Below are 27700 nucleotides of genomic sequence, written 5' to 3'. Positions count from 1 at the left end.
GCCTGCAGGCCGGCAGTTTGACACCTCTGCCCTACAATATTGTGAATCCATCCAGCCACACACTCAACAAAGCCGAAGAGTCTGTTCTGGCTTGAGAATTATCCTTTCGCCCCACTAAACTCACACAAAATATACAACTCTGTGGGACCTTTATTTTTTTTATTATTTTTTTTGGCTACTTCAGAAACAAAACACAGCCACTGTTAACTCAATATATCATGAAACAATATATAGCTACAGATCACACCAAATCTTCAATATGTAAAAAAAATACTCCAAAGCCTGCATGTATACTGTACTCCCAGATGGATGCAACGCTAAATTAGATTTTTACATTGAATGCTTTGGCCCGCAAGTTAAAGCTACAATTATCAGTAGGTGTAGGAATCTCCCATGAGCAGGAGTTCAGCACAAATGCTGGAAACTAAATCTGGAATCTTCTGCAAGTTAGGGAGGGGACATAGTTTTGAGCTTACAAGGAAGGGAAAGAAAAGATGTACCAACACTTAGCTAAATTTAGATGTTTTCTGGGGGAAAAAAGTTGTTATCCACCCCGGCAAATAAGAATCCACGATTGTGTAATGCTAGTCCTTATGCTTTGTTGTTAGATTTTAATGTTTTCATATTAATTGTATTTTTAATTCTGTACATTGCAGTGCATAACAGGCATTATATATGATTGATTAATTTATTAACCCTAAAGTTATTTTTTCCCTTCAGTGCAATGGCAGGATTATTTATTCCTGAATCCCCAAATCTCCTAAACTGAAAATTATTAATAGCCCACCTTTTTACTTAATTTTTAACAGGAATCAATCATCCTTTTGCCTGCTTTTAAATTCCAAATGTTTTTTTTTAATTAATTCTGATATGTTGTTTTTCTATTTTAACATTTTATTCTGGACCACCCAGAGTTCCTCTCTGAAGGAGATGGGTGCTTCAAATATGTGATGAACAAATAAATTTGCTATAATTACTGTCGTAAATACATTCTTTACCTTTATCCTAGTGTGTGGAAGCTCTGGGGATCTGGATGGGGAAGAATAGGCTTGAGGCTTTATTTTGTCCTTGAAACAGGGTGAGGTTGCACTGCCTTGTTTTTGGCTTCTGTGCACAGTCTCCAAGTTCAATCAACCAATGGAACAGATTGCCTTCAGATGTTGTGGGAGCATCATCAGAGGCTGGACTGCCATCTGTTAGAAATGGTGTAGGGTCTCCTGCTTGGGCAGGGGGTTGGACTAGATGACCTACAAGGTCCCTTCCAACTTTGTTATTCTATTCTATTTTATTCTCCAAGGCTCATAGCTCCTGCTTGAAGTGACTATGGCTAGCTGTGGCTCAAGGAATCTTCCCAAAGCTCCATCTTATGTGTTAGTTGTGCCTATTTGATTGAGGAGTGCTACTCATGCCATAGCTACCTCCTGACTGGATTATTGGAACATGGTCTATATGAGACTATTCCTGAAGACCATTCAGAAGCTTCAGCTGGTGCAGAATAATGTGACATGGATAATTATAGCTATCCCTTAATTATGCTCATAAGTTGCATTTGCTCTCAATAGGCTTCCGGATTCCAATTCAAACCCTACATGACATAAGACAAGGTTATCTTTGGAACCACCTGCTGCCAAAAATATCTGCTTCTCTGTGGTGGCCCCCCCCCCCACATTTTAGAATGATTTCCCCCAGATATACAGGCCTTGTCCCCAGTTCTGCAGGCCTTTATCTGGTCTTTGGGATGAAGTTAATCTGTAAAAGTTTTCAACTTTGCCAGTTTATTTATTTATTTATTTATTTATTTGTTTGTTTTTATAAACCGCCCTTCTCCCGAGGGACTCGGGGCGGTGTACAGAGTAAGGTAGGTAAACATATTGAAACAATATTGAAAAACAATAGTCAAAACAAACTGGGACCCCAATTAGAGCTATCAGGCCAGGCCGGACTGCTGGAACAGGTAAGTTTATTGTTTAACGTATTTTATATTTATCCTTTTATATGCTGCCAGTATCAGCGAGCAGCCATATAAATGCAAAAAATAGTTTATCACCCTTATAAAAAGGGTCATCACCTTTATTATATTTACTTGTGAGGTTTGTTCAGGAACTGCCTTTTTTCTGGAACTCAGGGTGCTGTTCGTAAGGCTCCCTGCTCATTTTTCACCACCAGATCTATTCAATAGGTTGGGATGAGGGAGGGATTGGCCCAGTGGTGGGATTCAAATATGTGAACAAGCGGTTCTCTGTGTGGATAACGCTTCCGGAAGTCCATTCTGGGCCTGGGCAACAAAAAAATTAGCTACCAGTTCTGCCGAAGTGGTGCAAACTGGTTGAATCCCACCACTGGATTGGCCTGAACTTTACCCAGGGAGCTTCTTTGGTTCAGACAGCACTAAAACCAAGATCTTCTGATGTATTCAACACCTTCATCATTCTACAATTTCAAAATACTTTTTCAATGCCAGTTTACTGAAACTGTTGTATTATCCTGACGAAAGAACAAAACTAAAATCTGTGATGAACTGCTGCAAACACAACGGAACACTAATTTCACAATTTTGACTTGCTAGCCCAGGGGGTCTTCAAACGTGGCCCTTTTATGACTTGTGGACTTCAACTCCCAGAATTCCTCAGTCAGCATGCCTGGCTGAGGAATTCTGGGAGTTGAAGTCCACAAGTCATAAAAGGGCCACGTTTGAAGACCCCTGGGCTAACCCAGCAGAAGAAGCAAGACTGTCTCTGCGATATGCACGACTACACCAACGAGTTTCAGCTGCGCAGCATTTTCTTCTCCTTTCTTAAAGGCGTTGTTGAGATCCCTACAGCAAAACCCTCTCCCGTTGGAACTAGTTTAATTGCATGAAAATCTGGAAAGCAGAGTGTGACAAAAAGTGCACTCTGTACCCACAAACAAGTTGGTTTTTTGTTTTTTTACGTTCATACTGCAAAGCTCAGCTGTGGAGGGAAAACGAGAAACGTTCCCCTCTCCACTTGAATTAAATCCTGGCCGCTCAAACGGCGCAAAATCGGCGGGCTTTGTTCGTTCGCCCAGCTCCGCTTCCAAATGTACTCAAGAAGGGTTGGCGGGCAGGAGCCAAGCCAGATATATCTCTCTATTCCAGCCCTGAAAACGTTGGGAGTTGAGACTAGGTTTCGAAATACGTTCCAAGAAGGAAGAAAGAAGAAAACAACTCTCAGCTGAAATTAAAGCCAGGCCGCTCACTCTCGCCTTCACCCCGCTTCTCTTAACAAAATGTTCCCGAGCTGGGGGGAAAAAAAAAAGTCGCCGCGTCTGGTCCAATCGCAGCGCGAGTTTGAGTCAGGCAGGGATTTGGCGCGAGCCGCGTCTTTGCAGCTGTCCTTGCGATTGGGCTTCGAGGAGACTTCTAATAATATTTTTTTTTTTATTATTTTCTGTCTTCTTCTTCGCCGCCGCCGCCGCCGCCACAGAGTTTTTCTGTCTACTGTGGAGAAAAGGGAGGCCGTCCCCGTCCCCTTTCGCCTCGCCGCATATAATCATCAAGTCACCCCATCCGCGGGCAACTTGATCCAAGGCATTAGGCGCCGCAATAACGGCGATCCCGCTGCAAGGAGAGCTGGAGGAGGGACAGTCTGGAAAGAGAAATACGATCCCTGCGGCCGGGAATTTATCCAGGCCAAGCTCCACCGCCAGAGTTAAGAAGCGTCTGCAAACAGGACCGGGCTGCTGCATCACACCGCAAATCGGGCGAGGAAGTAGTTGGTTTTATGTTTGCGCCAGTGGAATGGGGCAATGAAAACTGCCCTTTCCCGATGGTGGACCGAGTGGAGAACTAGAAGGAACGGGGAGACGGGTGAAGGGCGGTGGGGGGGGGGGGAAGGGGAAAGCGATCTATAAATCTTAACATCTATAGAACTGGTCATTTGAAACCAAGGCAAAGACGGATCGTAGCCTCGTTCAGGGAACGTGGCCTTCTTGAGTTTATGGCAAAGAACACGAACTGGTTTTCTGCAGAGCTTGAAGAACCTCTGCCAGTTAAAAATGGAAAATATGGGACTATATTAATAAGTATATGGTTCCTTACAATGCAAGTTTCTGTGTGTAGGGGAAGAGGAACAAGAGCATTGGATGGTGCTTCATACAAAGTCATACTGGGCTCTGTTTAATGAAGTAGCACTTCAAGTAGATTTTGCAGCCCTCTTAATGTCAGTATTAGAACCGGACACTTTTGCAGGTGAACACAGATGCACATTACACTAAGACTGTGTGGGAAGTCAGCCCGCCCCCCCAGAGAAGGAAATATTAAAAGGGCAGAAAAATATATTTCCTCAAAGGATCTTAAAGAGGCAGAAAAGCATGCCCAGTTTTTTCTTAATATCCCCAAGTCTCCCTCGCCCAAGCAGAAACCAGCCCTGTAGAAATGCAGATGTAAAGCATCCAGGAAGGTTGAAGCTAGAAGAAGACAAAGTCAGCTAAAATCTACACAGCCTGGCCAAACTACGACAGGACATAATAGGATTAGCCCACAGATGCCAAAGGGGCATACTCAGACTCAGGCCAAAAGTACATGACACTGGAAATACAAAGCCTCAGACAGGAACAGGAAACAGCCTCAAGAGCCCCAGGGGGTATAAAAATCCACTCCCTATATGTGCTCTCTTCTTTCAGAGCTATCTCTATGTCTTGCTCTCCTCTTCAATAAACTGCAACCTTCTTTCTAAAGCAGTCGCCGTGTTGTTCATTCCTGGCTTGGACTGAACCATGATGAAGTCTTGTTCTTCAACAATTGAATTTTATCTCTCTTCAAACTGGAGCAGATCTCCATTGCCAATCCAAGCTGGTCCACTTAACAGAGGACAAACGTGACCCAGCTATGTCCATATCCCCTTGATCAGTTCACCTGCCCATAATGAAACGGGTTTAAACAATCATTATCCTAAAACACTGATTTCTTTCCCATCTAACAGAATAACTAGAGTTGGAAAGGAACTTGGAGTCCAACCCCCTGCTCAGGCAGGAAACCCTAAACCGTTTCAGACAAATGGCTGTCCGTTCTCTTCTTAAAAATCTCCAGTGCTGGAGCATCTACAACTTCTGGAGGCAAGTCTTTCCACCGATTAATTGTTCTAACTGCCAGGAAATTTCTCCTTAGTTCTAGGTTGCTTCTCTCCTTGATTAGTTTCCATCCGTTGCTTTTTGTCCTGCCTTCAGGTGCTTTGGTTGACCCCCTTTTCTTTGTGGCAGCCCCTGAGATATTGGAACACAGCTATCATGTCACCCGTCGTCCTTCTTTTCATTAAATTAGACATAATCATCTTTAATGTTCTTCTCTGCACTCTTTCTAGATTCTTAATATCTTTTTTACATTGTGGCGACCAAAACTGGATGCAGTATTCCAAGTGTAGCCTTACCAAGGCATTATAAAATGGTATTAATATTCCACACAATCTTGATTCTATCTCTCCATTAATGCAGTCTAGGGCTGTGTTGGCCTTTTAGGCAGCTACAGCACACTGCTGGCTCATATTTAAGTGATTTTCCACTAGGACTCCAAGATCGCTCTCACAATTACTACTATTGAGCCAGATTACCACCTATACTATACCTGTGCATTTGGGCAAGACAACTGCTAGTATGTAGCATCAATTCCACTGCACCATTCTTGTTACTGGAGGCACAAATGGCCAGTATGAGGTGAATCATTGGGGAGGGAGTTTATTGGGCATTTCCATGTAATGTAGGCATGCTTCTTCTCTCCAATGACTGATTAATTCTGTTTGCTGGTGCTGTTTTCTCCTTTAAGAGTTGGACAGAAAACATGGCATCAGTGGTTTGTCAAAATTGTGCAACAGCTCTTACCCATCAGCAATAATGAAAGTGCTTTAACTCTAAGGCAGGGGTCTTCAAACGTGGCCCTTTTATGACTTGTGGACTTCAACTCCCAGAATTCCTCAGCCCGGCATGCTGGCTGAGGAATTCTGGGAGCTGAAGTCCACAAGTCATAAAAGGGCCAAGTTTGAAGACCCCTGCTCTAAGCTCTTGACTGGTTTAGCACTGTCTAAAACAGTGAACAGACTGGAACAGCCCTATTCCAATTGCCTTTGAAAACAGCGTAAAAGAATCTAGAAGTCAGCATCTGTGGTCTACACAAAGAATGAAAAAGGGGGAAGAAATTCTAAATAAATGCAGTTATGCTGTGCTCTGTTTAAAAAAAGGCCAAACTTTCAATTGATGACAAAATGGGGAAGTAGGAATAGGGCTATCCTGTTCCTGCTCTACCTCCATGACTTGTGGACCTTTTTCTCACCGGCTGATGAGAGGCAGAAGAGGGTAGATAGCCAAAGTCACCCACAAGGAACATATTTTTACTTATTTTAGTCACTTTATATGGCCAGGCATCTCACAGAATTTAAAAAAATCAACACTAAATGTAACAAAAACATTTAAAAAGCATAGAATAACCACGGAGAAAACCAATCAGCATTGCATGGGCACAGCTAAACTCCTGACCCCTATGTCCAGGAAACCATTAGATCTTTAAGGGCCTTCTGAGAAGGCCAGCAGAGTTGGAACCCAACCTGTTCTGAAGGGTTCGTGGTTGTGACAAGAAAGGCTGTGGCAAATGTAATTTAATTTAATTTATTAATATTTCTATACCGCCCTTCTCCCGAAGGACTCAGGGCGGTGTACAGGGCAAGAATAAAACACAGAGTTACAAAAATTAAAAGGTAATTAAATACATGCCCATAAAAACAGTTGATACATAATAAAAACCCCAATAAAATGATAGTAAAAACCCCACCAATCCCCCCTCAGGCCAGGCCTGCTTGTTCGAACAGGTATGTTTTCAGATCGCGGCGAAAGGAGCGAAGATCGGGCGCTGTCCGGAGCTCAACCGGTAATTGGTTCCATAGCTCCGGGGCGCCCACAGAGAAAGATCTCCCCCTGGGGGCCACCAATGCTGAAATTACTAGTACCTCCATTGTGGTACAAGCTCCACCCCTTTTTATATATGTGCTGTGATGACACCTAAGAATAGGAGTGGTGCTTATGTTGTGATGTCACAATGCTCACATTTTGATTTTAATGAACACTTGAATCCTGCGGATGCCTCTATCAACAGCATGCTGCCATTTATCTTCTGTATACAGCAGCAGTCGGAACAGAAGCAATAGAGAAAGTTTAGGGATCAACAAAGGGAGAAGCAATTGTCATGCCAGTAAAGCTTTCTGCAGGCTCAGGGAATGGCTGTTGTAACCCAGCAGTGAAGAAAGGTTATCTGATGTGAATTGTTCTGCATTCAAAAGTAAGCCTTGTGCTTGTGGTGTGTTCTTACATTTATTCTGCCCCAATCATACATTTAGACAAGAAAAACCAAATGCTCAGGTACAGTATAGGCGGTACCTCGCTCAATAGTAGTGACTGTGAGAGGGATCTCGGAGTCCTAGTGGACAATCATGTAAATATGAGGCAGCAGTGTGCTGCAGTTGCTGCAGCTGCCAAAAAGGCCAACACAGTTCTAGGCTGCATTAACAGAGCGATAGAATCAAGATCACATGAAGTACTAATACCACTTTATAATGCCTTGGTAAGGCCGCACTGGGAATACTGCACCGAGTTTTGGTCACCACGATGTAAAAAAGATGTCGAGACTCTAGAAAGGGTACAGAGAAGAGCAACAAAGATGATTGGGGAACTGGAGGCTAAAACATATAGGGAACGGTTGCTGGAATTGGGTATGTGTAGTTTAATGAAGAGAAGGGTGAGGGGTGACATGATAGCAGTGTTCCAGTATCTCAGGGGCTGCCACAAAGAAGAGGGAGTCAAGCTATTCTCCAAAGCACCTGAAAGGACAAGAAGCAACGGATGGAAACTAATCAAGGAGAGACGCAACCTAGAACTAAGAGATTTCCTGACAGAACAATTAACCAGTGGAACAACTTGCTTCCAGAAGTTGTGAATGCTCCAACACTGGAAGTTTTAAAGAAGAAATTGGACAACAATTTGTCTGAAATGGTACAGGGCAGGGGTAGGCAGCCTTGGCTCTTTTATGACCTGTGGACTTCAACTCCCAGAATTCTTGAGCCAGCGATGCTGGTATAGGGTTTCCTGCCTAAGCAGGGGGTTGGACTAGAAGACCTCCAAGGTCCCTTCCGAGTCTGCTATTCTGTTCTGTTCTAGTCTAGTCTAGTCCAGTCTAATCTAAATGTCCCCAGATCTGGAGAAAATACTTCTCTATTCTGTTATTATTTAAAAAAAAATAACAAACCCCTCTGTACTTATAGCTCTGACAGGCTGATGTAAAAAGGGTAGCAGAGATTTTGTTTTAATTAAGATGTGGCTCCTATTATTTCTTCGTAGCATCAGATTTTTGTCTGTAAGAGAAAACAATGGATTCATCTTCAAACACCCACATATTATCAGGAACACACGCATATGGGAAAGAGGCCCGTTTCTATTTGTAGAGTCCTTCCACTTTCTTAAGTTCATGAAACCTAGCTGGAATGCATAACCAGCATGAAATCTCCCAAGTCCCCCTTTCTGTAGCCCTCAGGACTGGTCTGTGAGTAACTGATGGCATCATTTCCTCCTGTTGAAAAATGTTGTATATATGCCCTTAAATAAGCCTCTCTCTCTCAAGGAAAAATCCCCAAAATTCCTACAAAGAAGTTCCATCCATTTCTCCTTGAAGGCCATTTATCTGTCTATTGTGTTTTACAATTATACTATAGTCTGGTATGCTTACTGTTTTTCCCAAGCTGCCATTTCTTGCTCCTGACTCAATCTCACCTGATGCTACCTTATGCACACTTCACCGTGTTTCTGCTTTGCTCTGTCCTAATGAACACACTGTCTCACCTTCCCCCCAGCCCAAAGGTGCCTTTTCACGAGGCAACTGGCCTTCCTCGTTTTTTCTTCTTGCAGGAGAAGCTATGTTTCAATTCAATTTTTTTATTGTCTGGGCGGGTGAGGTGCTTTCCCTTTTTAAAAGTAGTGGGTTGTATCCCCGTTCCAGCCTGCTTAAGAAATGTGTAGAAATTTGCATTTCTGCTCAACACAAGCTGAGTAGAAGTTACAGGTAGCCTTCAATGTAGGACCACAACTGAGCCCCAAAATTTATCTCGCCAAGTGAGAAATTTGTTAAGTCAGCTTTGCTCCATTTTATGACTTTACTCGCCACGTTTGTTAAGTGAACCACTGCAGTTCTTAAATTAGGTAATACAGGTGTTAAATGAATCTGGCTTCCCCATTGACTTTGCTTATCGGAAAGGTCGCAAAAGGGGTTCACATGATGCCACCCCCACACACCCCTCGGACACTGCAACGGTCATAAATGTGGGTCAGTTGTCAAGCATCCAAAATGTAAATCACGTGACCCTGGGGATGCTGCAACGGTCGTAAGTGTGAAAAACAGTTATAAGTCACTTTTTTTCAATGCTGTTGTAACTTTGAAGGGCCACCAAATGAACTGTTGATTTCTCCTGATGGAGCTCAATAGGCAACAGAGCACTTCCAAGGAGCTTGGACTCAGAGCAAGCCCGGGAAAGTAGCTCTCACACTGCTTCAAAAGGATGGGGTGGAATCTGTGGCCGATGGGAGACAAAGTTCATTTAAGAGGCAAAGAGTTCATGGATACCAAGAGCCTGACCCCAAAAGAGACAAATCCAACAATCTTTGCCATCTCCAGTGCTGAGGGGGCTGAAATTCATAACTCTAATCCCTAATGCAGACTAAAATTATCACTGCAAGCTCAAGCTTGGGAGCAAGGGAGAGGAGCCTCTTCCTTCTCACGTTTGGGTGGTGACTGGCATGTTGGACTGGGCTGGGGAGATTCAGATTCAAATCCCTGTCGCCAAGTTTACCCTGTCCTGCTAGACCAGGGGTAGGCAACCTTGGCTCTTTTATGACTCGTGGACTTCAACTCCCAGAATTCCTGAGCCAGCATAGTTTTATGTGCTCCATTATGCAGGATCCAGCTAATTAACAAGAGATTCCCACTTAAGAAGTGGGATCGCTTGTCCCGCTTCTTTGGACTGGATAACATAGGAGGAGAGGGGGCTGAAGCGGTAGAATAGCACGCCACCTATATTTATGTTTGGCTGAATTGTACGCAAGAATGTTTATGCATTAAAGATCCATTCCTGCCCCGCTCCAGTGTTCATTGTGATCTATTCCTCCTCCATAGCCCCCAATTCAGTCAAGAATCTTGACTGGCACACTATGAATCTATGAAAAATTAGCGGAACTGCGCCTGTCTTGAGATCTAACCTCTTTAGGCTCCAGAAGAGAAATTGCCAAATAAGGGGAAAGCCCCAGGATCTGCATCCTCTCCACAAAGCAAAGGAATTCAACCTAGCCTGAGATGGCTGCAGAGAGTGAGATGGATAAAGGGCATGTAGATAGAAAAAGGAGGATGAAATTAGTCCTGTTTCTCCCCCCAGTACAGCCGCTTTAGAAGGCCCCCGTCTCCATAGCCAGGTGGGCTGGATGCCCTGTAGTCTACCATCCCAGAGCATGGCCATGTCCAGCTTTGGATTAGCAATGCCCACTGAGACTCCCTGGCACAAAGGGAGCGTGGATAAAAATAGATGCATCTGAACGTTAAAAATAGTCAGGCTAAGCACACAATTGGCAAGGCAATGGCAAAGCACTAGAGACCGGGGTGGGGAGAAGGGTGGAATAAGGGGTGTGCAGGAGTCGAGGGCTGCAGATTTCAGAGGGATGGCCTCTGCCTTCAGCAACAGCTGCTGGGCTTGGGGATCAGGTTTCACAGAGCTACAAAAACAAAAACTGAATGGCAGTGCGGTTGGACCCTCATCCTCATTTCGAGAACCAAACAGACTCACTGTAATGTTTACCACATGTCAAGGCTTGCTCGTTCTTTGGACTTCAACCAGCTGACATGTATACAGCAAACACATTCCACATTATTGCAACCATATTTAATTAAGAGGGGGAGAAAAGATGTGCTTGGAGAGGGAGGACAGAGCGAGTAGGAAGCCAATGTCCCTGTTTTGCTCTGGGGCCCGATCTCCCTGAACAATTTCCCTATATATGCTTGCACTGTATAGGGAAATTCTATAACGTAATGTCGCCATCTCCTGGGCAACAGGTGCAATAACAGGTTCTTTTTACCCCAGTCCGACTCTCCGACAAACTTTCATGGGGCAAGCAGTGGGGGGACCTATGGGTAGCATTTGCTTGCAGTAACCTCCTCGGTGCCCATCAGGCTCTCTGTGCTAATTTTATATTTTAATTATAAAAGTCTGAAACATAAAGCTACAAATTCTCTAGGACACCCCCCACCCCAAAGTATTCTCTGTAAGCACTTCTAGAAAATAAACATGGTGTGCAGACTCCTTTGTTTGGATATATACCCATCCTTATAGAGAGAAAAAGCAAACGGAAGCTGGGATGCTGGGAGAACATGCTTGGATGGGAATGATTCCTTCCATGCTTCCCTTTCTAGGAAAAGAATGTGTGGGTCCTGGCTGTGTCTAGACTTAACCATCTTTTCAGGTAAGTAAAGAAGGACAAAGAATATGGTTTTAGTTTGTTTCAGTTTTCTGCCCGTTTTGCTGCTGCCCTGCAAGGGCATCAGGGAAGCAAGTTGTGATACAGGGCTAAACCCGCATTCGCCTCTGTGGGTCTGCGCAGTCCTACGTCCCTGGACTTCTTCGTAAACCAATCAGGACAGTGGCTGAAATGTGTGGTAAGCTTACTCCCATCTGCGCTGGCCACTTGTGTCCAAGCCGTGTCTAAAAGCTTGCCAAATACCACAGCTAGGCCCAGACCCCCTGTGGCCAGGCTGCTAACTGAAGAAAGAAAACTCCTTACAGATCCTGACACTTGACAGTGAACCCTACCTTAATCTCAAGCCATTTTACTCGAGAAACTTGGTGAAAGTCCTTTTCCTTCCTTTCTCCCTGCCTACAAACAGCGATGGGGGAAATAGTTTTGAGTGGTGCTTTTGCTTTCCTTGTTCTCAGGGACAGACGAAAAGACAACTCTACACCAAAACACTACTTAGCACATTTTATTCTCCCCTGGCCACATCCGGCCCTTTGCCTGTCCCTATCTGGCCTGCGATGGATCGCTTTTATTTTAAAGGCAACTACTATTTTCTTTTCCAATTTACATAAGTGTGTTCGTGCACACCCTCACACCTTCACAGCCTTCTTGGTTCGGCCCTCCACAATAGTAGTTCCAGTTTCTCATAAGGCCCCTTGGGAAAAGTAATTGTCCACCCCTGACTTAGCAGCTTGTCTAGTTGGCTCTTATTTGTATGGAAAGTGGGGACTGAGGCACAAATTAGTCTCTGCTCTTTGTTTCCAGCAGCTAAATATCTTGGAGCGATTCTAATCTTACGGGTGAAAACTTAAGACAAACGTGCACACATTTACAGCAGTTGACGGTGAAAATGTTTATATCAATACCAGACAAAAGCAGCTTGTTATTACATTCGCATTACTTCCTGCAAAACCTTTTGCTATATTTGACATGAAATTTTCACCCTTTTACTTACATCGAACGGGGGGAATCAGCCTGCTGCTCTTTCTCCGCTGCTGCACATGATTCTCAGCGTGTTGTGGAGGAACCAGACCTCAGGAGCTATGATTTGCTGCAAAACTGTGGAGGAAAGTTGTATATGTTTTTAAACTCCCACCCCTTCTGGGTTTTTTTCCCCCCTCAGGAATAGCCTGGCAAAGAGCCACAGCAGCTGGTTTTGGCCAGAATTCCTCATACCTCAAGAGCCTTTATTCACTTATGCTCCAGAAAGAGAAATAGCAGCCCAACATGGAAGACTTTGAAAGCATCTGAAGAAATTTCAGGCACCATTTCTTTTTCTATACTAACCCCCCACCCCAGCAATTATCACTGTTGTTTTTTAAGTTACTTTGCTTTGCATGCCAATCTTAACTCTAATAATACACAACCTTCTGTGGGTTTATTTGATTTCCCCCCCACCTTTATTTTAGGTAGCATACATACCTAAAGCTCCCTTCTCTCATATTCCTCAAAAAACCACCGTCTGAGATGGGTTGGTCTAAGAGCGACTGGCCCAAAGTCTTCCAGTTGCCTTTCATGCTTAGCGGGGGGGGGGGGGATTTGATCTCAGGGTCTCCTAGCATCTTAGCCAGCTTTTTTCTTTGTTTGTTTTCATACCATCCTTGCAAATATCTTGAAGGCTGAGGTTGTTTGGCAGATGGTAGGTTTGAAACTTTTACTTTTTCCCCCATTTTAAGTTTGGGGAAGACAAAAATATTTACATTCAAGACTAGAAATAGTCACATCACTTTTGCAGCTCACAAATCTTTGAGCGGGGCATATATTCCAATCTTCTGCACCTTCACTTGAAAACAAATTGCATTCTATTCAAGGCAACTTGGAAGGAAGTTCTAAGGAAACTTGGAAAAGATTGCAAATTAAACTGAAGTTAATGCTAAAGCCACACAAGTGACTTGCAAGTTGTGCATTTAGCTGCATTTTCCCAGCATAGTTTTGGTAGACGTCCAGCTAGACTAAAACCTAAGTGTTCACTCCAAGGCATGACAAATTGGAAAATAGGGTTTTCACACAAGTCACCAGTTTTTTTTAGAGAGATTAATTACTGCAAGATATGAAGGCCACAAATTCATAGACTTTGGGTTTCTCCTAAAATGTTGATGGAAAGGTTTTATGCGATACAATGTTGTTTAGAGCTATTGCCTGTTGGAGATATCCTGGGTTATTGATATGCCTTGCAAGCAGCTGTAGTTTTCAAAAAATGCTACTGTTTGAAATGTATGCATTTTGCATGAACTCATTTAGAAACAGAAATATTTTAAAGCAGAAATAAAGCAGACAAGTGTCTGGGAGAATGTGATCCTCTGTATACCATGTAAAATGGAGCTTCTGGTCAACATGAGTCTAAAACAGTGAAATGTGAATGATATGAGTGGGTTGTGAACTGTATAGTAAGAATGTGTTATATGTGGGCATTTAAAAACATTTAAGAGAGAAGAGGTTTGGAGAGGATGATTCTAGATGAGAATAATTGTGAGGTCACAAAAGTGGGGTTCTGCTTTAAATCTTAAATCCTGCTTCTATTTCTGATTTAGTATCTTAGGAAAATGACTGGTCCTACCAAAATTTGAAATTGGTGTTTTGTGGCCATTTTATGACTAGGCACACACAGCAGAAGATTGCAGACATGCTCACTGCTCCAAAAATAATTTATATTTAATTAAAATGAAAAGCCACAGAAACACAATTAAAGCCTCCACAATCAAAACCTGTAGATCTCCAATTACCAGGATCATATTCTATAAAACAAGGCTAGATTCTGCTGGATGTGGATTATGAGTAGAAACACTTCAGGGAGGAAGACAATTTATATGGCTTCACTTTATCTTTTTATTTATTAAATTTATATTCCACCCAACTCACCAGCAAGCGACTCTGGATGACTTCACCAAGATAAGTGGATCTCAGGATTTGATCCATCTTGGATGGATGACTACTGAGAAATCTCAAGGTCATGGAACTAAACCTGGAAGTTGAAGAAATATTCCAAAAGAAAGGAAGGGCAAATCCCTTTGATATTCCTGCCAAGAAAATGATATAATCATAATCATAATAGTAAATCTGGAAGGGACCTTGGAGGTCATCTAGCTCAGGCAGGAAACCCTATACCATTTCAGATAAATGGCTGTCCAGTCTCTTCTTAAAAACCTCCAGTGTTGGAACTTTCACCTCTTCTGGAGGCAGGTTGTTCCACTGGTTAATTGTTCTAACTGTCAGGAAGTTTCTCCTTAGTTCTAGGTTGCTTCTCTCCTTGATTAGTTTCCATCCGTTGCTTCTTGTCCTGCCTTTGGGCACTTTGGAGAATAGCTTGACTCCCTCTTCTTTGTGGCAGCCCCTGAGATAGTGGAACACTGCTATCATGTCACCCCTAGTCCTTCTCTTCATTAAACTACACATACCCAATTCCAACAGCCGTTCATGATTGTTTCCAGTTGGTTACCAGATCTACAGTTCAAGGAGAGCATCCTTACGTTTACACACAGTTACAAAAGCTTTAAAAGTATGCATTTATTCCAAAAAAGGATACCTCACTAAGTGCCAGCCCACTTCTCAAGGCATTCTAAAAAACTGCCTGGGTGTCAAAATTCCAGCAGCATTGGCCTGTGATATATGAGGGCAATTCAGAAATAAAACTCTGTTTGGTTATCAATGACAGATACTCACAGATATAGAACTTTTATTGTACACATTAGAAAACTACATTATCGAGCATTATTGTGAACCCACATTGGAAGTGGTGCCATGGAAAATCCCGCCAAAAGTGAAGATTGCCAAAGGAGTACTGCTAGTGAAGTTCATGGAACGTGGATCGACCATCAATTTAGAAGTCTACTGTGGAACGTTACGAAAACTCAGACGAGCCATCCATAACAAGCATCGAGGCATGCTGACTTCCGGTGTGGTGTTGGTTCACGTTAATGCTCGCCCGTACACCGCTAGATGCACCCAAAAACTTACGAAGCAGTTCCATTGGGATGTTTTTGATTACCACCACCCCTATAGCCCGGATCTGGCACCGAGCGACTACGACTAAGGCAGGAGTAGGCAACCTTGGCTCTTTTATGACTCATGGACTTCAACACCCAGAATTCCTGAGCCAGCCATGATGGCTCAGGAATTCTGGAAGTTGAAGTCCATGAGTCATAAAAGAGCCACGGTTGCCTACCCCTGGACTAAGGGATTTCAAACCTTGTAAGAAATTATGACAAGTGCCTCAATTTGAATGGTGATGATGTCGAAAAGTAATGGAATGGAATGTTGTAATTTTCGAATGTGTCTAATAAAAGTTCTGTATCTGCGAGTGTCTGTCATTGATAACCAAATGGAGGTTTATTTCCGAATTGGCCTTTTATAAATGCCTGTGAGCAAGCAGTCACTTTCTATACTTTTACAGAAAGCAATAAGAGACTGGTTTAAAAGGAACATTAACTTTGAACCTGCAGAAAACTATACTTGCATGAAATTGGCTGTGCTCATATCAGATCCCTGTCTTGCTTATTGCTTCTGTTCCCAGTCACAGCAGTTACCTGAGCTTTTGCCAAAAGAAGGGATGAAATCCCCACCACCACAAACACACACACTATTGACAAGCACAATTGTTGTTAGGAAACAGGGCCAGTGATGGCATACTTTTATTATTTCTATAAGATGGCTGGATGATTCTGAGTAGATGCAATGAATTAGAATGTGAGGAATGGCCAAAGTCAAACAGATCTTTACACACCTTGTGGCTGCCTTTGGATAGCGTTGGAATGGGACACAGGAGTAGTTTCTTTACAAGAGGCTAGAAACTGGGAGACTATGAGTTCTAGTCCTGCCTTAAGCACAAAGCCAGCTAGGTGACCTTGGTCAATTCAGTCTATCTCAGCCCTAGAAAAAAGATTAGAGCAAACCACTTTTTTCTGAAATCTTGCCAAGAAAACTTCAGGGAGTTGGCCAAGCAGTTGCCAGGAATCAACTTCAATTCGGGAGGGGAAAAAAACCCATCCTATCTTAACACTGGGTACATCCAATAGTATATTAAGTCTGTCTTAATTATAGACTGGGAACAAGACGAAGCAATGGCATGGGGCACCACTGGGAAAAGAAGTTGCTTTGGCATATTTCTTCTGCACTTAGGGTGACTGAGAAAAGTGCATGTAGTCAGTCTCAAAGGAAATTTCCCTTCAACTTATTAATGTCCTAGTTAGTTACTCTAATGTAGCTGGAGTTTACATAGAAATTTTCTGACAAAACTTGACTTGGCAAAAGGACAGCCAAAACCCACTAATGTCAGGGGTCCACTTAATTTCTGGGTGCTCCCATATATGGACACAATGAACACTGCCGGCCATCCTGTCACATGACCCCACCAGACATATACACTGAACTTGTGACTGATAATCTAAGTCTGAGAAAAGGAAAGATAAGAGGTTCGCACAGAGAAAGGGAAAATGGACTAAGAAGCTGTGAGAAGGGAGGAAAGGGAAGAGAAATGGCTAGCAGACAAGCATGGGATTAAACAGCACCAAGTTGCTGAAGAGATGCGGTTCCTGAGCAGTTCAAGACCACCAAAGAGGAATTGGAGTAGAATTTCTATGAAGGAATGTCCATTTAGGGCAGAGGTGTCCAACCATGGTAACTTTAAAACTTATGGTGTTCAACTCCCAGAATTCCCCAGCTAGCATGGCTGACTAAGGAATTCTGGGAGTTAGTCCACAAGTCTTAGAAGTTGCCAAGGTTGGTCACTCCTGCTTTAGGGCTATCCAGTGGGGAAAGAATTAAAAACACCACAAACGCTAATAGATTGCCAATTAAATTTAATTGAAGCCCTTGATAGATGTTTTTGGGAATTTAGTGGCAGCTACATTATAGGATGGGCACATTGTCATTTTAAAAGAAGAGTACTGTTGCTGGCAGAGAAAGTTAATTTCTGAACTGCAGAGCAATTAGGCCAAATAATTTGCTACATTAAAACCTCCTTTAAAGGGTGACCAGGGAGGGAAGAGACAATTGTAGGCCTGTTTGTGGGAACTGCTTGCTTAGTTATCTACCTGTAAAAGCCAAGCTTTCAGAGTCTTTTCATATTTTTTATGCTAAGAATTGTTTTAATGGTGGGGCTCATAAGAAGGAACTTCCATGCTGTCTCGTCTGATCAATCTTGAGAAATCACATCAAACCACCTTGAGCCTCTTGAGATTGAAATTGACCCATTCCCCAATTAGCCAGGTATACGTAGGGCAAGGGTAGGCAACCTTGGCTCTTCTATGACTCATGGACTTCAACTCCCAGAATTCCTGAGCCAGCATAGCTGGCTCAAGAATTCTGGAAGTTGAAGTCCACGAGTCATAAAAGAGCCAAGGTTGCCTACCCCTGACTTAGGGTAGCTGCTTGTGAAATACCCTGGATATTTTGTGGATGTTTCAGAAGAGGGTGTCTTGGCAGAGCACTCCACAATATAACCGACCTTGAATAAATGGGTGCAGATTTTATTTGGTTGTTGGTGCTACGCTTACTCCCAGTTGTGAGTTCAACATACCGTATCTCTAATCAGATAGAAGGAATGTAAGCAGTGGTGGGATTCAAATATGTGAACAAGCAGTTCTCTGTGTGGATGCCACTTCTGGAAGTCCATCCTGGGCCTGGGCAACAAAAAATTAGCTATCAGTTCTGCCGAAAGGGTGCAAACTGGCTGAATCCCACCACTGAATGTAAGATATTAGTTCTTGCCACTTTGTCGTTTATATGTACAGGTGAAACTCGAAAAATTAGAATATCATGCAAAAGTTCATTTATTTCAGTAATGCAACTTAAAAGGGGAAACTAATATATGAGATAGACTCATTACATGCAAAGCAAGATAATTCAAGCCATGATTTGTCATAATTGTGATGATTATGGCTTACAGCTCATGAAAACCCCAAATCCACAATCTCAGAAAATTAGAATATTATGAAAAGGTGCAATATTCTAGGCTCAAAGTGTCCCACTCTAATCAGCTAATTAAGCTATAACACCTGCAAAGGGTTCCTGAGCCTTTAAATGGTCTCTCAGTCTGGTTCAGTAGGAATCACAATCATGGGGAAGACGGTTGACCTGACAGTTGTGCATAAAATCATCATTGACACCCTCCATAAGGAGGGGAAGCCTCAAAAGGTAATTGCAAAAGAAGTTGGATGTTCCCAAAGTGCTGTATCAAAACACATTAATAGAAAGTTATTTGGAAGGGAAAAGTGTGGAAGAAAAAGGTGCACAAACAGCAGGGATGACCACAGCCTGGAGAGGATTGTCAGCAAAAGGCCATTCAAAAGTGTTGGGGACTTTCACAAGGAGTGGACTGAGGCTGGAGTCAGTGCATCAAGAGCCACCACACACAGATGGATCCTGGACATGGGCTTCAAATGTCGTATTCCTCTTGTCAAGCCGCTCCTGAACAACAAACAACGTCAGAAGCTTCTTACCTGGGCTAAAGAAAATCAGACCTGGTCTGTTGCTCAGTGGTCCAAAGTCCTCTTTTCTGATGAGAGCAACTTTTGTATCTCATTTGGAAACCAAGGACCCAGAGTCTGGAGGAAGAATGGAAAGGCACACACTGCAAGATTCTTGAAGTCCAGTGTGAAGTTTCCACAGTCTGAGTTGATTTGAGGAGCCATGTCATCTGCTGGTGTTGATCCACTGTGCTTCATTAAGTCCAGGAGATTTTGGAGCACTTCATGCTTCCTTCTGCAGACGAGCTTTATGGGGATGCTGACTTCATTTTCCAGCAGGACTTGGCACCTGCCCACACTGCCAAAAGCACCAAAACCTGGTTCAATGACCGTGGGATTACTGTGCTTGATTGGCCAGCAAACTCGCCTGACCTGAACCCCATAGAGAATCTATGGGGCATTGCCAAGAGAAAGATGAGAGACATGAGACCAAACAATGCAGAAGAGCTGAAGGCTGCTATTGAAACATCCTGGTCTTTCATAACACCTCAGCAGTGCCACAGGCTGATAGCTTCCATGCCATGCTGCATTGAGGCAGTAAATGCTACAAAAGGGGCCCAAACCAAGTACTGAGTACATATGCATGCTTATACTTTTCAGAGGTCCGATATTGTTCTATGTACACTCCTTGTTTTATTGATTGTATGTAATATTCTAATTTTCTGAGATTGTGGATTTGGGGTTTTCATGAGCTGTAAGCCATAATCATCACAATTATGGCAAATCACGGCTTCAACTATCTTGCTTTGCATGTAATGAGTCTATCTCATATATTAGTTTCCCCCTTTTTTTTTAATTGAAAAGTTTTAAAATACAATTTTCCTTTAAAAAAACCCCCCTTCCCCCTCCCTCCTCCCCCCTCCCTCCCCCCCTCCCTCCCTCCCTCCTCCCCCCCCTACCTCCCCCCTCCCCCCCTCCCCCCCCCCCGACTTCCCAGAGCTGAATACAAGGTATATATATAAAAAGAAAAAAAGAAAAGCAAACATAAGCAACCATGTACTAACAACTATAAATTCTAAAATCCATCACTCTCTAGCTTATATAGGATAAAACAAACCTTAGCAATATTAAATATATATAAAAAACTAAAATAAAAAAAAAACACTTTCTAGCTTATATATGATAAAACAATCCTTAATAATATTAAATATACATTAAAAACAAGAAAAAAAACCCAAAATAGAAAGAGAAAAAAAAACAGAAAAAAAAAGGAAAAAAGAATTATTCAAATACTATATAATACTTCTCAACCCTATACTTGTCCTAAATAGACTCCATCCATTTTGTCCATTCCATGATATAACGTTCTTACAACTAATCTTTCAAATTAACCAAAATCTTCTCCACCTCAACCAAATCAGAAAACTTTAAAGTCCACTCTTCTGTAATCGGCCGTTCCTCTTCCAGTACCACATCTATAATTATTCCATACAATAAAAAAGATTGCAAACAAAACTTTAACCTCCATTTAGAAATCTTCTATATATTCCACCAAACTTTAATCCAAAAAAACTCACCCTTTCCACAAAACCACCACATATAAAAAATATATTGCGTCTACACCCAGATCTTTTCCCACCTCCCATACTTGACTATGAATACGTCGTAGAAATTCCATAGACTTCTGCAAATCCTGCTATTTTCTCTTCTTAGAACGTTTTGCAGCAGCACGCGTCACCCTCTGTTCTATAGAATCATCCGACGAAGTTGTATCTTGATCTCCTCCAACACCGTTGTCTTCTATCTGACCACCTTCAACCTCTTGATGCACTCCTTCTCCAGATCCCTTTTCAGCTTCCAGAAGTGTTAATGGCGTTGCATTTAAAACATTATAGAAATCACGCGCTTGCATCACAGTAACCAGACGGTACCTTTTACCTTCGTGCGTCACCATCAACCCAACTGGGATCTCCCATCTGAACCTTATATCTCGTTGCTTGAGCTCTTGCACAAGAAATGTAAAATCCTTCCTTCTCCTTAAAATCTTTGGAATTTCTTTTAAGACCAAAACTTCTTGATTAGCAATCACAACTTTAGTATCATAAGCAGCTCGTATAACTTCATCTCTAGTTTCCCTTTTTGCAAAATATACCACCACATCTCTAGGCAACTTTCTCTGTCTAGCAATCCATGAATTCACACGAAACACTTTATCCATGCCTCCTTTTATTTCAGATGCTGGCTGTTTCAACACTACTTCAAAAGCCTCAGAAACCAGCTGCTTTAGATCTTCCTTGGTATTCTCCTTTAAACCTCTAACTCTAATGGCAAACTGCATCTGATAATATTGAGCAAGACTCAGTTCTTTTTCCACTTTATCTTCATTCTCCAATACTTTTGCTTCTAATATAGCATTCTTTTGAGTCAAATCTTCTAGCTTTTCCTCCAATTCTTCCACACAGCGAGCCACTTTACACACTGAAGACAAGATGTCTGCCTTCATCACTCTGATCTTCTGTTCCATCCTCTCCTCCATTCTCTCCTCCAATTTCTCCAATTTCTCCTCCATCTGTACAAATCTATCATTAATTGAGTCCAAAATTACCTGGGTGTGTTTTTCAAGAGCATCTTGTAAGTCCTTTGATGTCAATACATCAGGAGGATGCAGCGCCTGCAGTAATGATTGTTGCACAGGAGAAGTTCCAGCACTCCGAAGAGTTTTAGGGGGTGGTTTAGCCGCCATCTTTTACCAAATGTGACGCACTTTCACTTCAGATTTATAATCCAAAAAAGTCCATCAAGCTGGAGAGTAGAATATAATAATCCTCTTCACCTTTTCCTCTTGTATCGCTCTGCCTGCTCCTTTAATCCATAGTCATTCCTTCAGGCAGGGGTGGTCGCAGACGCCTGGCTCTGCTCCAAGAAAATTAGTTTCCCCTTTTAAGTTGCATTACTGAAATAAATGAACTTTTGCACGATATTCTAATTTTTCGAGTTTCACCTGTACACTGAGAACTTATGCACCAGAGACAAATTCTTTGGGTGTCTAATCACACTTGGCCAATAAAGAATATTCTATTTTGTTCCGTTCTGTTCCATTCCATTCCTTCCATTCTATTCTACCCTCCATCAATTCCTGTGCAGAATTGGATTGATGCAGACAAAGTGCATCAGGAAATAAGATCACCCCAAGATAGGAAGAAATTCCAATGCCTTACTTTCAGGGAGATGTGCTCCTTCTCAACAAATTGGTGAGAAGAGTGGTATAAGTAAACCTATATTTGGAGGTTTCAACCAGTAAGATTAAAGAAGCAAACATAGTTTGAATCAAGAGAGAAAAACAAAAACAAAAGAAAGATCCCCCCAAATGAAGGGGGATATACTTTGCATATGCTTTGTATCTAGAACAAAAATTAAACATGATGTAATTTTCTTTTTAGGGTAAAAGGACTCTTGTTTATGCACTGATTTCTTGGCTAGGCAGCAAATAACTAGAAAAGCATAGGCTGATAGAAAAATCCATTTAGCTATATAAAAATTGGTGCTATATTAGTAAATTAGCACTCTGATCAGTCCACTTAAGAATCAGAATATATGTTTTAATGCAATTCAGTGCTTGTATGATCTATTTAATCTGCTGTTTCCCTCCATAGAGGAGTTTCCATTTTCCCCCCTTTTGTTTACTGTTTCTCCAATACATGGGATAGTATAATCTATCACTGATGTAAAGGTTTTATTTGGGGGATTTATTTACTTAGCAAATTTGGGGGCAACAATTCTAAACACATTTGAATAAGTTTCTAAATTTTCTGGAAAAAGCAAAATTCACCTGAAAAGTCTCTGGAATGCCCTAATCAATGAGCTGATCTAATATTTCATCTGATAGTCATTCTTCAATCTTCAGCTTCAATTGTAGTTACTTAAGATGGGCAGCCATATCAAATCTTTTAAATAAAAATAAATCAATCTGTCAAATATCTTTCATTCCACCAAACAAATCCCAAGTTGAAAACTGAAAGTCAGCAACACATTTTCTCGCAGAATGCCTGCCCTATGTTGGGAGATAATCACGTTTCGCAGTCAGTTGCTTGATGGAATCATCAAAATCATCAGGTCTGTGACTATATATGTATATCATTGTCCAGCTGTTCTGCAGCTCCCTCCATCAAGATTCCAATTATCAATTCTCATGTCTTAAGGTGATTCTTGATCAAAGAAGATAGCAAATTTGTTGGGACCCTCATCATAACTGTCAGGTATGGTGATGAAGAATTGATGCCAATGCCACTGGATCCTGACCAGAGGAGGGGAAAAGGGGAGCCACCAGTCAGAATAAATTGTCCCATTTGCTAGTTGATTCATCACTCAGTTAATTGGTCCATATGGGTCACCATGTGGTTCTGATACTGGAGCAAGGAACTAGTGGCCTGATCCATGATCATAAGGTCTGCAAGGAGGCTGGTAGCCATGAGTTAATTGCTGAAATCTTAACGTATTTTCTCCTCTTGTGTGGTTGTGAATACTAGTTGGTCTTGTCAAAATGTCTCCTGGGCCACAGCAGTAGATTCCTCTAGATCAGAGGTGGGGAATGACCCCCTTTATAACTTGTGGAATTCATCTCCCAGAATTCTTGACCCAGCCAATTCTGGGAATTGAAGTCCACGTCATAAAGGGGCCATCATTCCTCACCTCTGATCTAGATCCTCAACCGGCACTCGAAGGCATCAACGCTAATGGCAAAATTCAAATAGGGATGCTGCTTTTATTGCAGATAGAGTTATTGATGAGGGACTTCTTGTCATTAATTTCTTGGCTTTCAACATGGAGGATCCTATCTGGAATCCTGGCTTCTGTCCTTGCCAGCTGTAGTCCTGATTGGGTTTTGATCTTTGTAAAGGGAGATTTTAGCAATACAATAAGAACTTCTGGATGGCACAAATTGTTATACAATGGAACAAAGTGTATAGAAAAGTGGAAATTTTGGTTAAGAGTTTGGTGCATGCTTTCATCTAACTGCATATTTCTACTTAGAGCAAAACGCTGAAATACATGTTACTAGGAGAGATTGGACTAAACTTTTTTTGCTTGAATTTCTACTGCCATTTTAAAGACCACTAGACAACCTGTGACATGTTAGGTCATTGTTTCAGAGGTATTTCCTTACCTAAACTGAAAAACAGAATATCTATGGGCTGGCAAAAAAAAAATTACTGGGAGCAGGAATGACTTCTGACTTCCTGTTGGTTTCCCCATTGTTTCTTTATGGAAAGCTGGAAGAGAGCATTGGAAATCTTCCTTCCTCCCTGCCTTTTCCTGCCACATCTAGTTTAGACTTCCTGCTGGCTTTTTCATTGGCTTAAAAAAAGAATAGGCGCTGTGCACACCAGGGAGGATTCGCAAGGGTGTAGTGAGTCAGGAAGGGTGAGCACGAGATGCCAGATGGAGGGTTTGTCAGATATAATGCAGGTAAGGAAGCATATGTGTGTGTGAGAGAGAGGTGCCACACAGATCCAGGAGGCGTGCAGGACATTATTTTTTATCCCACTTGATAGGCCTGTGAGTGATTTCCTGGAAGTAAGCACCATGGAGTAAATATATATAGGGTCATGCTGGCTCAAGTGAAAAGATATGGCTTTCTTCAAGTTGACCTCCTGTTGGTTTCAGAGACACATTCATGTAGCTTTATTGACAAAGCAGAAATGATTTGCCTCTGCCTTTTTCTGACATATGTTTTCAGCCCAGCTAACAGCTCTGGGATTTCTAATGGACTTCCAAAATTGGCTACTGGCCCTGCTTAGCTTTTCAAGATCAAGCAGGCAATGCTTCAATCTGGATGCCAATCTTTGCCTGCCTCTACAGTTCTGTCCTTGCCATCAGATCTGCTTATCTAACAAAATTAAGTTAATCAGACAAAATTAACCAGGATCAAAATTGGACAGGTTCAGTGCAAGGACGAAAGCATATTCCTATTGAATTCCCTACCTTAAAATGTTCAGATTTTAAACTGAATGTAAGTTGTGCAATTATGTAGATGTAGTTAGTCAATGCACGAGGGTAGCAAGAAAGAGAAGTATAAATTTCAATACAGGAAATGGGATGGAGCAACCACTGTAAGAGAAGTAATGATGCAGCAGCTAAATTTCAGCACAAAAATACTGTCACCGAGAGCATATCAGTTCAGCAGTATGGCAATTACAGAGTTCAAAGATCCTATCAGAGAAGATTGGCTCTCTGAATAATCAAGCAAAGGTGAAGCGGTCCCAGGTTTGTCCGATGAAAGTCTACTTGTTTTCTGTCATTCCCAACTTTTCTAGTATTTCATCTTCATCTTTTAGCTCATGACTTTCAGAAAACTAACAGGTACCAAGTAGCACCAGCAGCCATGCAAAGAAGGCAGCAATAAAAATGCTTTCAGGCTTGGCACCTCATATATTGCATCGTATCCTCTGGTTTCCCTAAAAATTCAAATGGCCCCCACATTTCTGGTGTTTGGAAGGGCGCTAAAAGCCCTTGTTGCAGAAGCCTTTGGTGAGTATTGAAGCTCCATTTTCCTTGTTCCATCCAGGTTTGCTATATCTGCCATCTTTACTGGGGGGGGGGGGGGTTGTGTCATTCCCAAGTGTTTTTAGCTGTTTGTAAACCACCCAGAGTCGCAAGGAATTGGGCAGCATAAATGCTATCTTTCAAGCAGCCTAAACTGGTAATCCGCAGACCCCTGGGGGGGTGGCGCAAGGTCATCACACAGGGACCACAAAGGCTTGAAGAAATGTTATGATTTAAATCCCGAGTTAAGTCTTGGTGGTCCATGGCCATGGTCTGTAGCCACAAAAGGTATTTAAAGGGGGCCTGTGGTGAAAAAAAGGTTGAGAAGGTTGGCCTAGACCAGGGGTAGGCAACCTTGGCTCTTTTATGACTTGTGGCTGACTCAGGAATTCTGGGAGTTGAAGTCCATGAGTCATAAAAGAGCCAAGGTTGCCTACCCCTGGCCTAGGCTAGGGGTCTTCAAACTTGGCCCTTTTATTACCTGTGGACTTCAACTCCCAGAATTCCTTAGCCAGCGTGCCTGTCTGAGGAATTCTGGGAGTTGAAATCCACAAGTCATAAAAGGGCCAAGTTTGAAGACCCCTAGCCTAGACTATCAGCATCATCCATGGAGTGGGGGTGGGGGCTCAAAACAGTCAAGATGGCAGACACAGTAAGGTAATCCAAGTCCTACTCCTTTGTATGTGCATGCAATATTAATACATGTATACAAAAGGGGTAATGTTAGATCACAATGCCACATCTACCACTTTGTCTCTTTCGCTTGGGTGCTGCTGTAAAATATGTAACTATAAAGCAATAGCAAACCAAACGAGATTCTTACACAAAACACTGAACTGTGGATCAAACAATCAACCAGCAATGCCATGGTACCAAATGCATATCAAAATATACCTCCATAATAAGGGATAGAAATGTTATTTGTTTTAAGGCAAGAAATTAATTCTTGCAGGTGGTCCAAATTACATTTCCACACGTATACAAGGAAAATGGGCATTGCTGTGTTTCTGTGTTACCAAACTTCCAGATTTGGTTCATTTTAGGTACCCCATCTCTAAAATATTTCAAATTCTGTACCAATTTCATAGGACACTCAATCCATAATTTTGCATCTGTCCTCAGGAGTAAAAACCCATGGATGACACATAGCAAACAACTGGGCAGCCTGCTTCTTTAAGACCAAAATTAAAATCAGGACATTCCGAACCAGTACTTTTCAAAGCACAGAGGTGATGTTTTCCTCTAATAATTTCTGCTCTGGTTCAATGGTTCAGATTTTCCTTCATTTCAGCAGATGCATCTTATCATACCAATAAACTGCACATTAATAAAAGCAGGCTTCTGAACTCAAGTCTCGGAGAACTGGGGAACTCAGAACACTGCAGAGCTCATTAAAAGAATTCCTGCTTCAAATTGGCAACCATCTAAAACACAACAGCTAACATGGGTTTGTACATACCTACTCGTAGGTTACTAAGCCAGATCCTTTTGCATAGTGGGAGAAGGCCGCATTTTGTCTGTTTTCCTTTTTTCCACTCTCTTGTCAGTCAGTCGACATACCCACAGTGAAAAGGAGAACAGCTTTGCTGGCTGGTTTCAGGAGGGAAAAATGCCATTCCCGAGATCCCCCTCTGATGGTGGTTCTGACAATTATCTAATGCAGTTTTAACAACTGGGGTTATAATTCTCCCCCCTCCCTTTTTGGGGTGGTGGTGGTGTTTCCTTCCCTCCCTGTCTATTGTGCCCTTTGGTTCGTATTCCATCATTTCATGTAAACTCCTTTGAATGAATAGGTGGAAATATGTAAAGCACAAACACGCATTCCACAAAGATGAGAACAAGTGGCACATGTTCAGTTACTCTTTTTTAAAACAGCAAAAGAAAGCCCCGTTGTCCAAACTGTGCGTTCGAGGGAAGCTCTCACCAATACGAGACAAACTGAGTATTAGACGTCATCTCTGCCAGAGGAGACACGCTTATAGTTAGCCAAGAGACATTTCCCTCCCTCCCCCTCCCCCAAACACTCAACAACAGGTAGGCGTCAAAGAGTCAGGAGCATTACAGACCCACCAGAGATTTAAGAGGAGGCCTGGCTAAGATCCCAGTAAAACAAGTTGTCCCAAGTGTAAAGACTGGAGTAACTACAGGAGAGTTGATATGCCAGCTGAGAAGCATACAAGGGACGTTCCATGAGGTGGCCGATCCTC

At 42.3% G+C, this 27700-nt stretch overlaps 1 protein-coding gene and 1 long non-coding RNA gene across 6 annotated transcripts in view; one reads left to right on the top strand and one right to left on the bottom strand.

Moving 5' to 3' along the window:
- ARHGEF25 (Rho guanine nucleotide exchange factor 25) overlaps positions 1-27700 on the bottom strand; it is a gene marked incomplete at its 5' end in the record, with an annotated part of 308962 nt that overhangs the window by 80833 nt on the left and 200429 nt on the right. Inside the window, 5 exons of one of the 5 annotated variants that reach the window (XM_083356673.1) lie at positions 12503-12606; positions 14407-14564; positions 14943-14988; positions 22780-22894; positions 26953-27210. Of the gene's footprint in view, positions 1-12502; positions 12607-14406; positions 14565-14942; positions 14989-22779; positions 22895-26952; positions 27211-27700 lie in introns of those variants that run through there. The other 4 variants (XM_083356675.1, XM_083356677.1, XM_083356674.1 and 1 more) reach the window with 4 other exon arrangements.
- Positions 19930-20112, top strand: LOC310636680. Its single transcript, XR_014491765.1, has 2 exons — positions 19930-20006; positions 20056-20112. It is a non-coding gene; the product is annotated as an uncharacterized lncRNA (long non-coding RNA).

The sequence above is a fragment of the Vipera ursinii genome, assembly GCF_947247035.1.
Source record: "Vipera ursinii genome assembly, chromosome: 2".
In the NCBI taxonomy this organism is placed as follows: Eukaryota; Metazoa; Chordata; class Lepidosauria; order Squamata; family Viperidae; genus Vipera; species Vipera ursinii.
The sequence above is the reverse complement of the archived record's forward strand: the minus strand, read 5'-3'. Positions and strand labels throughout refer to the sequence as shown.